At 39.9% G+C, this 17,845-nt stretch overlaps 1 non-coding gene across 1 annotated transcript; it reads left to right on the forward strand.

The window, feature by feature from the left end:
- Positions 1 to 16,993: 16,993 nt before the first annotated feature.
- LOC140707080 (U1 spliceosomal RNA) lies at positions 16,994 to 17,149 on the forward strand. The gene has a single exon (XR_012087078.1). It is a non-coding gene; the product is annotated as a U1 spliceosomal RNA (small nuclear RNA).
- The last annotated feature ends 696 nt before the right edge of the window (positions 17,150 to 17,845 follow it).

Raw genomic sequence — 17,845 nt, forward strand, 5'->3', positions numbered from 1 at the left:
TTCACTTCTCTTGGAGTCATCCTGATCTGCCATCTCCACCTGGTGTTCCTCTAGCCAGATGGGACTGTAAATTATTTAAAATCATGAATTTCCATCAGCAGTTGCATTTAAGTGCTTTTTTTAAAAAGAGAGAGAGAATTCTAGAAACAATGGTACTGTGCTTTGGTAAGATGCAGAAGCAAAGAAGATAAACACAAAATGGCTACTCCAAATGGTCTGAACTCTTTGAAGACATATACTGGAGGCTTTATATGACCTTTGAAAACATGAGGAGATATAGTCTTTCCTGATGTAGTTGCCACTGCTAAGTTTTTCTATGTAAGGGATATTGTTCTCATTGAATATTATAGAAAGAATGAGCTCTGACTGATCTCTCTCTGGGGAGTCTCACATCATTGAGGACCAAATTATACATTACAGAGAACCTATCATTAGAAGGTGAAATCTATCAATACTCCATAGACATGGTTCTGACAGACCTTAGTGACTGAGCATGGATACTTGGGAATGAGCCCTGTGATTATTTCACAATGACCCATTGAAAAATTAAGCCAGCTAATCTGCAAACTACAGGAGGTGTTAAGAACACATGCTGTGACAATCAGATATTCTCAGCAATAAGGAATTCTAATAATGGTCTATCTGTAATGTGCAATTTGCCCCCTCAGAATCGGATTCACAGATTTTTTTTTTAATTAACTATTACAAAAACAAGTATACAACAATGGGGGGGAGAGATTAACAGCTAAACAAAACAAAAACAGGATTCACAGATTGTTGATCTTGTCCCCTGTACTCCATGCCTGCCAAGTTCAGGGCCTTTTTGTTTGTTTGTTTGTTTGTTTGTTTGTTTGTTTGTTTGTTTGTTTGTTTGTTTGTTTGTTTGTTTGTTTGGGGGCTTTTGTGTTCCAAAGGCAAATACAGTGGCTAACATTCAAACAAATCAAAACAAAAGAGTAGTTATTAGGGTTATTGGGGAGCGAGGGCCAATTTAGGAAGAGTGGGCTGCTAACTTCCAAGAAACAAATGGAAACATCACTTTTCATAAAAAAGAAATCCAGCTGAATATTGAAAGATATGCAGTAATGTCATTCACATTGACTGAACATTATTTTTGCTACAACCATCTTGCCTCATAATGATACCAATATGTTCCTAATCATCTACTGTTTTACCAGACGAGAAGTAACAACAGGCATTCAGAAGCACACTTGATGTGGTTCATTTACTCGTAAACACATTTTAGCCATCTTTTCACTTAATCAGATCAGAAAGCTTTTATTTTGTTTTCATTTTTTCCAAAAATGGTTGAGAAGTTATTCTGATTTGCTTTAGTAATGATGAAAATACTATTGGCCAATTCCTCTGGAGTATGAATTAACAGGAACTGATGTAAACTGACATTGAACGTGAGTACACCCAAAGAGTCTTTTTATATCTGATGGAAAAGTATCCAGTCCAGCATGGTTTTCAAAAAGGCCAACAAGATGCTGCTAGAAAGGTCATCATTGGGTTGGTTATGAAAACGGTAGGCCTTCACCACTATTGCCACATCACCAGTAACTGCCATTCATAGACCCTCTGTTTTTGAGGCCATTCTAGCTAAGAACTACTGATAGACACACTCCATAAAATCTGTTTGAACCTTCTTTAAGACCTGCCAACCCAATGAATTTCAATGTATCTTATGCTTCTGATAGAGTAGAACATAAATCTGGGGGACATATACTCAAAACATACTCAACAACTCAGGTAAGCTTTCCTTCAGTGGACTGGCTACCTGAGTAAGGTTTTTAAATGGATGATCATACTTTACTGCTATGGAAGTGTTTTGGTGTTGCTTTTGTCTTCCATTCTTTAGTGTGGTATTTGTTTGATCCTTTTTTAGTAAACTTACTGGTTTTAGCTTTAAATATGGTCTTTTAATGATGTAAAGCACCTTGGCTCCTTTTTAAGGAGAAAGGTGGGGTAAAAATATTTTGAATTAAAATTAGAAGTCCACCATCCCATCATCTCTCTACTTTCATTAGGAACTGCAATCTAAGATCTCCAGAGCCAAATGTACTTACAGCATTCCTCACAGATGTCCATCCATCCTCTGTATAAATAGAGTATAAAAGTTCTAGTCCAAAGGAATAAATTGTGCGTGTTCTGGGCACGCCCAGTCTGTAGTTCCCTAGATCTACATCTAAATTTAGAATCATATTTTCAGGAGTCTTTTCCCATATTTGAAAATCATTTCCTGTCTATAATTTTTCAAAACTTCACTTGTTCTTTAAGAGTTCTCAAAGATTACTCTGAAGATATACAACTTCACTTTTCTATGATTCTATAATTACAGTCAGTGCCACTGAAGTAGTATCTTATAGGCTAGCTCCTTCAGTCTCCTAGAATGTAATTCAGGTGGCCTTGGAAACTTTGCCTCTGAGATCCTATTGCTTGGTTTAGAAAGTCACAACTAGAGCGAGTTCACTGAGTTAATGGAACTTACAAAGGAGCTGACTCACCAAATATACTCTACTTGCAACTTACTGCACTAGGCAGCTGAATTTCAGCCTTTAAATAATTAAACCTAGTTAGAGATCTATAACTATGTGATAACCTTTCCCTGTCCATTTGTCCTTCCTTATACCCTCCATCACCTGTGAACTGTGAATCACAGCAAACTACATAACAGGGATATTCTGTTAAACATATTGCAAAAGTAAAAATGCTATGTATTCACGAAGGCTGCTATATACTGTCAAAACACACTGCTAAATTTAAAGTGCAAATATTAATAGCTATAGAAATATCCCTATAGAACTTTCTGTGTATTCTCATGTGCACCACACATGAGTAGGTACAAATGGTAAAGCTATTCTACTAATGTGGGTTGCATGCAAAGCAACAAAATTATACCAAACAGATGTGGCCCTTCATTTTCATGACTTGGGGTCCTGAACAAGTTGCCCATGCATGAAATGAGCAAATAATGCTATGCCTACCTAGAGAATCACAGCAAGTCCTCTTGACATAAGTGCAAGTCTTCTCCTGTGCATCTTCCCCATTCATCTTTCTTCTAGGAACACAGGATGCTTCTAGGAACTTTGTGACCACAGCCCATTTGATTATCTCTAGCTGACTTACCAAAGACAACCCATACCAGGTCAGGAACATTATGAGAATGACCAATTTAAGACTGGAAGTATGTCAGCCCTTCAGAAGGATTTGTGTCAAAGCAGTTGCCTCCTCTGTAGAATATAGTCTGGCTCATTTATGAGTATTTTTTAATCATTTCCCTTCTATTGCTCAGTTTGTGGTACATTTTACTTTGATTTGGGATAAGACTGTGTGACTAGAGAGGGCCGCTCTGCCATCATTTGGACTGGGTGGCCTCTTAGCAGAAACAGCAGCAGGTTGGCAGTGGGTGGAGAGACCAGCCAAGCATTAAAGCTACAATAATCATGTGATCACAGGCTACGTTCTTTGTAAGCGCTGCTAAAGCTCACTTTAGCAGAATCTTATTTGCAATGGAAACTGTGTCATCCCCAGAAGGAGGAAGGAGGTGGGCAGAAAGAACGAGGAGGAGAAATCACTTTATTTCTACCCTGATGCAGTAAGATATAAATACAATCAAGAGGGGGTTAATCTAATCCTTTTGTGAAGCACTGAGTCAGAGAACAAGACAAAAACAAATCTGTGATCTGGAACTTCCTGAGCACCCACTCAGGGTGGATTAATGAGGACTACACGGCTGTGAAATTACGTGCCCTCTGAGTCAGGAAAATGGTCCTAGTGGTGCATGACCTTGAAATGAGGGGAAGCAAACTTCACCTGATCCACAATTATAAAGACCTAGGAGGAGGGGGGCTGGGGAGGAAGCACATATTAAGAACTGGAAAATATTTGTAATATGAAAGCAACAAAACACTTAGCAAGCCCTTGGCTTTGAAATTTGCACTAAATGTAGTATTAAAAAAAACAAAAGGGGAGGCATTACAAGAATACTAGGGGCTGAGCTGGAGCATTACAAAGAAAGCCTGTCCTCTTTATTTACAAGAAGTGGATTTTGGTAGCTGTTGTTAGGGTCTTAGCGATGTTTGTCTCTGTTCAATTTTCTCTCTGCAATGAAAAATTGTGAAAGATGATTTTCAGCCTTAGCTGCTTTACATGACAGTATTATCAAGGATTCATCAAGAGGCCATCTGTCGAATTTATGGAAAAAATGCACACACATACACACACACACACACAAACTCCACACAGATGAAAAGGAAAGAGCAAGACAGGGACTGGTCCTGAGAAAGATAGATGCAGCAGCATGTGCCTGAGTGTGAAAATTGCAGCATTTAAATACTGTGGAATAAATTACTCCACTTGAAAATTAGTGATGCTTTCCCAATTTAGAATTCCCCCCTTACTCTAAGAACATAATGAAATACATTGCAGTCCCATGACTATTTTTATCCTAATGAAAAATTAAAATGGAGGAAAGCATAGACCCTGCAACAGCAATCAAATAAGCTTTGCAGCTTGAGTCCCTGAATTAAACCATGTACCCAGTGTGGTGCAGTGGATAGAGCGACAGACTAAGACTCAGGAGACCTGGGTTCAAATCCCTGCTGAACCATGGAAAAATATGAGGGCAGGAATGGCACTGCTAAAACCACTCCTTAAATATGTCACTTACCTTGAAAATCCTGTTAGGTTTGCTATAAATCAAGTACTGCTTGGTGACATGTAAAAACAATAACAAGATAAAGTATTCCTCAAAATATATATTCACGTACATTATTCAGTGTGTGAGGAAATAGAAGGTATGTCTCACACATGTTGCTATTATGTGTAGAAAATGCACATATTAAATGGAAAGATATAATCTTACTTTATTAGAAAGATTTGATGTGTATTATTTGTAGACTATATCAGATTTACTGTACTCAGTCTTGGCTTAATATAGTACAGTATGTGATAAATGGAGCTGAATGTGTTGCCAGTTTATAAAGCATAAATCCCACACTTTAATTACAATTATCCTGTATTACGCATCAGCAATACAAGAATTTATGTCTCCTTGAAAAGTATATTTTAATCTTGCTTGCAACACTACTGATGTCTTATCAAGTGAGCACTTCTTTTCATAATCACATTATGTTTCAGTTCAGCAAAGAGATTGTGAGTAAAACTGGCCACTTCATAAGTGATAAACAAGAGTATCTGCCCACTGGAGTCCTACCCTAAAATGGAGGTCATGGGCAGTAGATGCAGGACCACAGAGCAAAGCGATTTGAAAAACAAATCCTTACGGTCATGATTGGTACATCACAAAAGGAACAAACTTTGTTTATTTATTTCTTCTAGCATGGCAATAAATGAAATTTGCAGTGGATTTCCTAAGAGTTTTGATACAGACAGTAACTAAATCCCAGACTGCAGCAAGGTGGCTGTGTCATATTCCCTCAAACTTCACAAGTATTTTTCCTTTTGGTTGTTGTGGGTTTTTCAGGTTCTTTGGCCATGTTCTGAAGGTTGTTCTGAAGGTTGTTCTTACTAACGTTTCGCCAGTCTCTGTGCCCGGCATCTTCAGAGGACACCACCAGAGCACAGAGTGCTGTCCTCTGAAGATGCCGGCCACAGAGACTGGCGAAAAGTTAGGAAGAACAACCTTCAGAACATGGCCAAAGAGCCCGAAAAACCCACAACAACCATTAGATCCTGGCTGGGAAAGCCTTCGCAAATATATTTTTCCTTTCATTTGTGATTCCCCAGGAAAGTTATGTCAGTAACACTGTGAATGAAAAATTGGAATTAGAGGTGGGCATGAACTGTGCTTCAGTGTTTCAGTCCACTTTGGTACAGCACGCATGTAGCTGTTTCACAGGTGCCACATGTTTTCCTCCTCTGCCTTCTCTGAATGTTCACACACTCACTGGCTGCCGTGCGCTTCCCTCCTCTGTCTTCTCCGTGTGATTACTCACTCACCAGCAGCACAGGGTGCTTTCCTGCCCCACCTCCTCATCTGAGTGAATGATCAGGTAGAGGAGGCAGACGAGAGAAGCACGGTGCAGCCAGTGAGTGGACAAGTGTGCAGGGGAGGTGGAGAGGGAAGCATGCTACAGCTAGTGAGTGGGCAAGCACACAGAGGAGGCAGGAAGGGAAGTGCACATCACCTGCGGAACACCTGTGCAGACGCTGCACCGAACCGGGCCAAACTGCCAAAGTCTGGTTTGCGCCCATCTCTGATTAGAACCTATCTAGGTGGAGTCTTAACTTTTACAATAGCAAATAAACTTACTTTAACGTATTCTCAAAGGCTTTCATGGTCAGCATCTGATGGTTGTTGTAGGTTTTTCGGGCTGTTTGGCCATGTTCTGGAGGTTTTTCTTCCTAACGTTTCGCCAGTCTCTGTGGCCAGCCACAAAGACTGGCGAAACATTAGGAAGAAAAACCAACAGAACATGGCCAAACAGCCCGAAAAACCAACAACAACCAAACTTACTTTAACCTCTCTAATTCTATTTTTATCACAAACACAAGTCTGGGGTTGAGAAGTTCCCAATGATATTTATTTTCTATAGAGAATCAGTACTGTAAAAGGGGGGCATTTGATAGCTACTGATGAGGTAGGGGAAGTGGTATATGGGAAAAGGTAAACTAAATTATTATACTGAAATGGTAGTGCTGGCCCTACTATTAGTCAATGTGCGATAGCTGGCACAGGCAGCTATCTCACATTTGGGGTGTCATGAAAGGTCAGAATTAGATATGTTTAAGGTAAAGTTTTACTGCTAGAGAAAGGGATGGGTGATGGTGGTGGCGGCGTCAAGGTCTGAAATGTTGTATATATAATTCAGGGAAGTGTAAAAATGCAACCCTGAAAATGAACATGTGCTTATGAAAATAAGGTTTGAACAGCAGTGTGCAAAATATTACTGCAAGACAAACTAGCTATCTCTCTATCCAACACTATCACAGAGAAAGCAGGGTCAATGTATAATAATGTTGCCTTGCAAAATAACTCTTTCCTAGCAAGCTATCACTTGAACATGGACTTGTAAACATTGATAAGAAAAATGAAAGCATAATATTGGAAAAGAAAAGAAGTCCTGAACCATTAATCTCCTGGAGTATGGGAAAGTAAGAATAGCAAATTGACACCTCACCAAATTCATTCACTAGCAGTTTACTGAGTTCATAGATTTTCAACTAAACAAGCCAAAAATTTTTTTAAATGATTTGCTTCCTTATGAGTTTGCTTCCTTAGCAAAAGCAATATAGATTTCCATACAAAATTTCATTTTCAGAAGCCAGCATCACACACAGATAAAGAGATCATGGGTTTCCTTTAATAGATGTAAACTGGCACATGGCTTGTTTGGGTGGGTGAAAGTATGGTTAAATAATTTTTTTTTGTTTGTCTGAATAAGGTTAAAAGCTTAGAAATGTATTTTATTTTCATATACTTTTACTTTTAACAACATTGCTATTTTAACGGATATATTCTCTGTTTTTTGATAGTGCCTTTTATGGTTATAAGCTCCTGCATTTTTGCACTAAAATAGATTTAAGTGCTTGTCTGTAGAAAGATATTCTTCTAACTTAAGTATATGGTCTGCAACTTAAGTTTAACCCTCATATATTTTAAGCATTTGTACCTACAGCTTATTCATTACTGTAAATTTAATTTCTGTATAATTCAGTGTGCCTGTAAGTTTTTGAAAAGTTACATGTTTTCAGTGCTTTTGGATTTTTCTGCATAGACGCCATGTAGATGAATAAATCTTGCAGAAACAGACACACTGATGTCACCTGGAATCATTCCAACAGTGAAACTATATACCTAGAGAGATGAATTTTGAAGTGATTATCTGATTTCACATTGGAATTAACCCTTTCAGGGATAAACGTGAGCTGTGACACACCATCACAGACAAAAACTATGGAAGAATGTTAGTTTTAGAGTCCTCTGAGGTCTTTGTTTGGGTGTCATACATTTGAGCCTGACCATGGATGTTCTGCTTTTCTGAAAAGAAAGAAAAGAAAAAAGTCAGCAGACTGTGAGTACTATGCATCCTGACTTGAATAAGTGGTGTTCTTTGCCATCAGGGCACTTCCATCTTATAATGATCCTATGAATTAGTGACCTCCCAAATATCCTATCACCAACGGCCTTGCTCAGCTCTTGCAAATTCAAGACCGTGCCTTCCTTTATTTGGGTGAGTATGCAGTGACATTTATTGTTTCACCTGAGAGAACTAAGCATCTTGGGAAAGCCATTTTAAAAAATAGCATTTTAGTCCTTACATAAGTACACTTAATTTATTCTAAAGCTCACGATCTGCTTTCAAAGTCATGACATAGCTCTAAAATGTAGAAAGTTAGGATGCACTCAGTGCATCTTCCTCAACACTGAGTAAGTAACTGCAAGATAGTCTTTACACCATAAGATGGAAATGTTTCCAGTCCAGATGGCAGCACTTCCACATAGAACTAGACATCAGCATTGCTTTTTCCAGAAAAACACTCAGTGTATCAGGTGTTCTGTCAAGAAAACTACAGATTCAGAACATTTGAATAAACAGTCTGCAGTTCACTCTATAAAGCACCATACTACGATATAAACGCCTTAAGCATGGAAGGAAAATTTAGGGCTGCTTCAAAGAGGACTCATTTCCTACATGGAAAATGCTTTTCCAAGGAATTGTGTCTACACTTACTTAAAACAAGACACTACAGTGGTACCTCGACTTGAGAACGTCGCTACATAAGAACCATTCGAGTTAAGAACAGCTCCGTTCGCAAAAAGTTGCTTCGACTTGAGAACGGAGCCCCGACTTGAAAAAAGAAAAAACTTTTCCTGCCCTTTTTTGACCTAAGTTCACCTTAGGTCAAAAGAAGAAAAAATTTAAAAAATCATCCCCTAGTGGTAGATACGGATTAACCGGCTTTGCATTAATTCCTATGGGAACTAATGCTTCGACTTAAGAATAGACCCTTGACGTACGAACGCAAAACAGCAGATACAGATTAAATGGTTTTCAATGCATTCCTATGGGAAATGGTGCTTCAACTTAAGAACGTTTTGACTTAAGAACGCAGTCCCAATATAGATTAAGTTCTCAAGTCAAGGTACCCCTGTATGCTGCATTTTTTCCCACACCTTAAATTAGCTGAGGCAGACATTAGTGGTTTTATTGACAGCAATCCCTCCAAAAGTTGCAAACAAAAAAGGCAAGTCAAATGTTATAAATAGAGGTGGGGACGACTCACCATTTTGGCGAGTTGTCCCGCTTTGTGAGTCGTCAAAAGTTGATGACTCACAAAGCACAAAGTTGCCCCCATGAAGTGACAAATAATAAATATATTTGTCAATTTGTGGGGGTTATTAAAAAGAAAATACCCCCGACCCCCCACTGCTACCCACCACCCACTGCCCCCCCACTGCCCCACCATGCAGGGTTTTTTTCCTAACATTTCCCTTAGCCTTCCTTAAGGGAATCCAGGCTGCCCTTTGGAAAGATGGCAGCTGCAGCTTTCCTACCCTAAATGAAGCCACAGCACCATCTTTACAAAGGGCAGCCAGTTTCCCTTTTTACATCCGGTGGCTATGGAGGCCTGATGGAGACCTCGGCAGTGGTGGCAACGATTACAGTAAGGGGGTGTCAGGGGGGCTAAGATAGGGAGAGGAAGGGGTGGGGTAGGCTGTGGGAGGGCTGGATGTGGGGGTGGATGGCTGCCTATCAGCCACCGATCAGCTGATCAGCAAGCCAGTAGGCAGAATGATTTTATGATGATGATGATGATGATGATGATGATGATGATGATGATGATGATGATGATGATGATGATGACGACAAAGGGACAAATTAAATGGGGAAACATTCATTCCTTCGTATTCTTGGGGGTCTCTGGAACCGACAAATATGAAGGGATGAATATTTAACAGATCAGTGATTTTCTACGAATATCGCAACCCATTTTTTAAATTTGTTCCCATGTCTAGTTACAATCATATTCTGCACATAAAATGTAAAATTTAGATACTGCTAAAACAAGCAAGGCAAGCAGCTGGGATTAAAGGAATTTTACGCAGATGACAAAAAGACAGTGTGGTGAATGATTTGTATTCTTCAACAACAGCAAGAAATTGTCAGTCACTTAAGAGCAAGGATCACTAGTGCAATTAAGGCAACATCAGTAATAAAATGTTTCAAAGAAGAATTTTATTTGCTACTCTGCTTTTTAAATCCATCTTGAGATAGTCATACTAATGTTAAAAATATAGCTGTTATCAGGCATTTGCTTATGTTTTAATTATTTCTTCTTGTTAAGAATATTGTTTCCTGGCAGACCCATTATTCTAAATACAATGAAAATTTTATGTGCCCATTTCCCATTTTGTGGAATTTTCAAAAATGAGTTCTTTTTCTCACTCTTCACCTTTGCTATCACAGCCTTAATGACTGGTTATTGAGACAGAACAAATATTCTTACATATTGTCTCCCCATAAAGCTGAATTGTTCTTGATAATAACCAATCTGTAAAAACTAGGAAGTCAGAGAATATTATTTCTCATATAATTATTAGTGTATACTAAAATACTAAAATGAACGTAACCATGAATAAACACAAGAATATTAACGACCAAGGCCAGATTCCATGTAAATTTTATTCATTTTAATAATGAAGCAGAGGAGTCACGGATTCCATGGACCAGAAAGAGGCTTTGCTTAATTCATGCAGTTGCTTAAAGCACAAAGTAGATTAAGAAAATGACTACAGATAAGGTTTGTTAGTTTGTTGCAGCTAAATATCAAAGGGTCAGCTATAATATCAATGCCAACATACTAGTGAAGAAGGCACAGAAGAGGCTGTATTTCCTGAGAATACTTGGGAAGTTAAATCAACAAACTAACAAACCTTATCTGTGGTCATTTTCTTAATCTACTTTGTGCTTTAAATTTATCTCAGCATTTACTTTTTTCCTACTATCGTAGCACCATTGAGAGTGTCCTAACCTATGGCATTCTGGTATGGTTTGGGAGTCACTCTGTAGTGGACAAAAAGCTCTACAGAGAACAATTAAAATTGCCCAGAATATCATCAGGCTCCAGCTATCCACCCTCGATGACATCTTCACATCCCGCTGTCTGAGGAAGTCACACAACATCCTGAGAGACTCTTCCCATCCTGCTTACAACTTTTTTGAACTGTTGCCATCTGGCAGAAGATAGAGAACATTTAAGACTCAGACCACACATTTTCTGAATAGTTTTTATCCCAGAGCTATAATTGCACTTAACAATGAGCTTAAAGACCACCAGTAGTGAATAGTTGGACAGTGTTACTTAGCCTGTAGTGTAGATGTTTGTATTCTAAGTGGGGGATTTTTCGTGGGTGGAGAGTGTTTGGGGATTTTTTATGTGTGTGCATGTGGGTCTGGTCTCTGGTTGTCTGTGTGAATTCCATTGTATGGGTATACTATGTATATACTTACAATGACAATACATTTATCTGAAAAAATAATATGGATGTGGAACATGAAACCCTCTGGATATCATTGCATTACAATTCCCAGGATTCCTGATTGTTGGCCATGTCAGATGGGGCTCATAGGAATTTGCCTTTATCGCATTTTTTCCAGGATGGGGATGTTGGGATTTGTAATCCAACATACATGGCGCCAAGTGTTGCTCTTATATTTATTCCACAGAAAAAATGTAATATGCATGTTCTAGTTTCTTTGAAAATAATTAAGTATAATATTTTCATACTATTGAGGTGAGTGGTGATAATATTTAAATGCAGTCCTGTTCAGTACTTACATAACCCAACATGGTGTCAGCCCACCTAGAGGGAAGCACCCATCCTTACTCCTTTGCTACTTTCTCCATTAAAGGAGTAGCAAGATTGAAGAGAAGAAGCTCTTGCTGATTCACAAGCTCTACATGCAAACAAGAACCAGTTTTCCCAGGGTTCTTGCTCAAATGTAGAGGTTATACACAAGTGGGAATGTCTCTTCCTGAGCAAGAATATTTCCTCAGCAAGAACCTATTTCCTCCCCACCTCACATAAAGAATGAAGCAGGAACCAGTGCTATGCACTCTGCACTAAACATGTTGACAATGCCAGAATCTAGAAGAATTCAGACAGCTTTGATTCTGCATTTAACTGCAATGCCCCTTTGCACCTCGCTTTTTGTTTGGCTCTAATGGGTGGTATGATTAGAAACCACACTAAGGAGCAAAAACTATTGTTCATCTCTAGCAAACATGAAGTGCACCTGAAAGCTGTTACCATTCAATTGTGTTTTATCTGTCACTAACATACTTTTAGAAACTAAGCAATCTTAATATACCTTATGGACATTGATCAATAGATTGACATAACCAGGTGTAATGTACCTCCTCTATGACATATATTTGTTATCTGCATTGAAAACAATTACACTGTAAGACACAGAACACTGGTAAAAGGTAAAGGTAAAGGTTCCCCTTGACAATTTTTTTTTGTCCAGTCGTGTCCGACTCTAGGGGGCGGCGCTCATCCCGCTCTTCAAGCCATAGAGCCAGCGTTTTGTCCAAAGACAATCTTTCAGTGGTCACATGGCCAGTGTGATTTAGACATGGAACGCTGTTTACCTTCCCACTGAGGTGGTCCTTATTTATTTACTCGCATTTGCATGCTTTCGAACCGCTAGGTTGGCGGGAGCTGGGACAAGCGACGGGTGCTCATTCCGTTGCGTGGATTCGATCTTACGACTGTCGGATCTTCTGACCCTGCAGCACAGGCTTCTGCGGTTTAGCCCACAGCGCCACCAGGTAGAAAAAGTAGAAGAGTTATTCAGACACTACAGAAAAGATGCATTACTCCTGGAGTAATGGGAGGGCCTACATCAGGGTTCAGCATCATCAGGACTCTGTAGATCCATAAAAGGTGTCCACTGCCAACCTCCCATCTCTCTCCTGCTAACACCTTTCTGTGATGCTGCAGCCTGTTATCTGCTGCCTCTAAATGAGTGAACTATGACAGGAACAGGGAGAAGTGGATAGCAGTCAACATGTGCTTCGACATCTTTCTCCGGTGGGTGATTCAGTCTGGGCAAACCAATGGGAGAAAGCTATGAAGTATTGTAGATTCTGAAAAGGAGAAACCCTGAGGGTGTCTTGTCAGAGACCTCTTCCCCCTCATCATAAAACCCAGGAGCTGACCCTGGAGTAATGGTCTCTAACCAATCAGTCAAGGGATGAATGTCATTTTGAACTGGGAGGGAAGGTCTTCTGTTGTTGCTGTGAGTTGGAGAAAAGGTGGGACAGCAACTTTAGCTTCCTGAAATTCTGGAGACTATAGTTTAAAAATAGACCTTTTGCAAATCCTGCTCCCATTATATTCTTAGAATATGCCCCATGTCCAGACAAAAGTACAGGAGAAACCAATTCCCCCTCCTGCATAGTCTTCCTTGTCATTTTGCCCCAAAGCCCTAACAGGCATCAAGCAAGGACACCAGGGATCGTTAACACCACAGCCATTAAATGTGTGCAATATTTTCTATAGATCCATTTTATTAGAATAATCTTTGAACTATTCCGCTACATGAACTCCAATATTACACAAATATCTTCCCATCTGTGCAAACGCAGATTCTGGAGAACAAGCTGGCAATAGACGGGAGATGGTGTTATTTTAAATAGCTGTTCAACCAAATAAATACTAAGCACATAGTTCAGCATTTCAAAAATTGTAAAATAAATTATCATCAAAAGCCTTATTTTATGAACCTATAAATCTCCAGAAAATAAACGTTTTCTTCATCTTCCTGTGTTTTAATAAAGAATCCCCCCCCCTTTACTCACTCAATTACAATATCACTATCAGTTCAAATTACAGGTCAAAGATATGGGGCTTAATGTATGTACAGCCGGTTCTCTTCTCCTAATAACCTGTCATTCCTGGGATTTGAATGTCAGAATGCAGCCTGCTACAGTAATGCTCTTCGGCAGTGCTGTGATGAAAAGTTTGGACAAATCATGAAGAACATTCCAGATCCAAATCATCAGAAGGTTACTGGGGAGAGCTTTTCATTCTGCTTTGACCCCTTGATCTGACAACTGACACCTACAAAATGAACAGCCCTCCAACTTAAATTGTTTAACTGTAGCCTGATCAGTTTTATTATCTTGCTAATCCGGATATCAGCCATTTCATCAGAATGGAAGATATGCATATCATGAATTATTTTGACACCAAGACCTTTTAATTTTTGCCAGCAATATTTCACTGCACCAATCAGGGCCTGCAGTCAGTGATGCTTCTCACCTCCTGGGATGTCAAGAGGACAGTGCACTCCTGACAGCACCAAATCATCTGGGAGCTGTAACGAGCTATTGCTGCAATTATTATTATCTCCTGTAGTCATGCATTTCATTACAGCGCAGGCAAGCAGAGGCTTTTCTTGCAGGCTGGTCTTATTTAGGAATCTCTGCTGTTTTATGTGCTGTGGGGCTCTGTCGTGTAATTTCTTTTCTCCTCAGCAGACAAGGGTAGGTGAATTTCTAATAAAAACAAAACTCTAGCTAGGTGCAGGCGTGTGGGGGAAGAAATGATCACAATACAGTACATTAACCAGCAGTGAAACAGCTTAAATGGCCCACTTGTAGTTTATGAAAGCAGTGGTTAACCAGCAATATGGTTCACCACAGAAAGACGTAAAGCACAGTTTGTTCTTAAAATATATGTTACATACTCTCACGAGAGGGACTTTCCTCTTTATTTTCCCTCTTCTTTTTTGGAGGACTGCATAGAAAATATTATTGAAATTGTGTGGCTGTTTCGGGGTGCTTCATCCACCTTCCAACTAGAACAGTTCCATGGAAAATTATGCCATCTGAAAAGAAAGGCAGTATATTCCTTATAAATGATTTTTTAAAAGTTGTAAAGCATCATATTTAGTAGGTGACTACTGATCAGAGAGGTGTGGATTTATATGGTTTCTGCATGAAGGTCACAAGAGGAACCATGGCTCCATCACAGCGTGCCTTGAGAAGCTGCTCCCTCCTGAGATTGCACAATCCATGTTCTTAACATCTGTGTACCTTTCTTTTCCTGATTTCTTTAGGCATCCTGAAGTCATCACAATCTTCATGTACGTAGCCTCCAGTACTCTCTTCCGGGTGTCCTTAGATATTTCAAAGTGTTCCTTCATTTCTCAGTTTCACAACATGGCCTGCCTAGTGACAACAGCATCACAAATAGCTATGAAATCTAATGATAATTCATTGACTAGAGAGGGATTGAAAATCTTAGTGGTTATATTTGCTTTATTTGTTTTCCTGGATCTTCAACTTCAGCTCTAAAATATCACTTGCCGTATTTTTTGCTCCATAAGATGCACCTGACCTTAAGACGCACATAATTTTTAGAGGAGGAAAACAGGGAAAATATATTCTGAACCAAATAGTGTAATAAAATATTTAATAAACTATAACAGAATAACATTTGAACCATGTAAAGTGAACAGCAGTCAACAGTGGCATTAAGAACCATTACCACTATCATTAACAAATGGAGAGACTTAAAGCTTTGTGTACTCTAGTTTATGTACCATAAATTTGTGTACCTTAAATTTAATTCAAGTACATATAGACCATTATCAGCCAGTGATAAGACCTATACCACTCTACCTATATTTTACATTTCCTTTCACCCACCTCCTCCCCATGCTTATGTCTCAATGACAGATGAGATTGTTGTGCAACTCTGCCCAGCTACAGCTCAAGCCTATATTAAGTTAGAAATGGTTTGTCTGATTTGGCACTGCATTGAGAGGTCCCTTTTAGTTGTGTGGAGGATAAATAGTGGAATTAAACTATTTAACAAGTGGTTTTCCTTATTTACTTTAGGTTATGCAAAAGAACAGCAACACAAAGCTTAACCTGACCCCATTCACCAGCAGTAGCACATGCTCCACATAAGACCAAATCTCCATTTTCTGACATAATTGAATGTTTATAGCATGCAAGGCACAACAGGTTAGGCCACATAAAGCCATGAACAATGTTCTTGACGAGCCAAAAAAAAAATTGAATACAAACTAAAGTAGCTGAAATCAGGAAGCAGATACTGTAATCCAGTTAGAAGTCACAAGGCACAGTTAGTTTCCTTGCTGCAACACCCTTTGGAAATACATTCTGTATTAGATGCCCAGAACTAGTTGAAAAGTTTGCAAGTTGAATCCATATTTCCCATAGAAATGCATTGAAAATTAATTAATACATTTTTATGGGGGGGAAGCTCAGAAACTTTAAAAAACTTAAAAGAAAGTCACTTACCAGGTACTGTAGACTGAGCCTGGCTCTTCACAGTGCCTTGGTAGAGGCCAGAACAGCCAAAAAAGAGCCCCAAGCAGCTAAAAGCCAGCAGGCAGATGGCAGATGGCAGCCATTTTGTGCTCTTCTCCGCTCCTGCTCCTGCTCCTTTCCCCTCCCCTCTCCCCACCTAACAGCTGATCGGCGCTGGTCTGAACGGCTTCCCAGGCAGCTTTTAAAGCAAGTACTGGTATGCACGTTTCTACACAAGCAGGTTTCAACTCAAACGGAGCACCTTTTCACCCAAGCACTAACCCCAAACAAACAGCTTTTAAACTAAATTTTACATTTTAAAACGACAATACCAAGCAGTCCCAGGTCTCTCTCCCAGCTCTCTAACTGCTTGGATTAGCAAGGAAGCAGACAAGCAGCCTCTTCACTAACTGAAAGTTTGAATTTCCCCACTTTCACTGCCTTCCCTGCATATTAGGTATGCTAATATCTGTGCACTGGAGGATTGTGGGAGGAACATCCAGTGCCTGATGGGGGTCCTGTGGGGCACCCCAAAACACTGAGTAGCTCTCTTGGCCTCTTTTGGGACTGGGGCTGTGCAGCCCTGTTCTGATCAGGAGATGCTGCCGGGGGGGTCACCATACCTTTGGGGGACAGGACACAGAAAGGGGCAGGAGGTTCAGGGGCCATTCCAACTCATACCTGGCAGGGGAGATACCATGATCATCAAAGTGGTTTTCCCAGGGTGAGGCTCATCTATTGCACTTTGGATGTGCTAACCCCTGTGATTTCCCCAAATGTGGGAAAAATCAACTGCCTAAGTGGGGGACTGTGTTTGTGGTTTTCCCTGGTTTTTCTAGAATCACTCTTTCCCCTTTGGTCCTTGGCTGTTTTCACTGCCTGCTGCCATAGGCCTGTTGGCCTTGCTGGTTTTCCAGGTGGGCTCCAGGAAGCAGATCCTGGAAAACCAGCAGTGCAGAATGGTGAGGTCCAAATAGCAAGCAGTCTCTGGTGCCAGTTCAGAGGCCTCCCAGGATGGCAATGGGAGGCTTCTGGGTGGTGGTGGTTGAACACTTTTTTATTGTATTCACTCCATAAGACGCACATACTTTCTCCCCCACTATTTGGGGGGGGAATGTGTCTTATGGAGCGAAAAAGTAGTTAAGCACCCCACATTATATGAATTCTCAGTATGGATATCACTTGACAGCCAGTATCCTGTAGCATCCAGCTTAGCCATAATATTCTACTTGCATGCAGTGTGATCTCCATTGCTGAGACAGAGGTCAGGGAGAGTGGTCATTACTACAACCAGGCCTTCTGCTTGCCAAGGAGATAACAAATGGAGAGAAATGCCAATTTGTGCCTGTCCCAATAAGTGTGCACTAAGCAAAATAAGTACTTGTGAATTTGCTGCCATTGACCATGAGCAAACACAAGGCATGCAGTTTCTTGAAAGGAAGTGAAACCAATAGTACAATCCCCAAATGAAAATTTACTCAGCCTCTCTTAAAACTGATTTAAAATATTGAAGTCTAATCAAGGG

Source organism: Pogona vitticeps, chromosome 4, assembly GCF_051106095.1.
Source record: "Pogona vitticeps strain Pit_001003342236 chromosome 4, PviZW2.1, whole genome shotgun sequence".
In the NCBI taxonomy this organism is placed as follows: domain Eukaryota; kingdom Metazoa; phylum Chordata; class Lepidosauria; order Squamata; family Agamidae; genus Pogona; species Pogona vitticeps.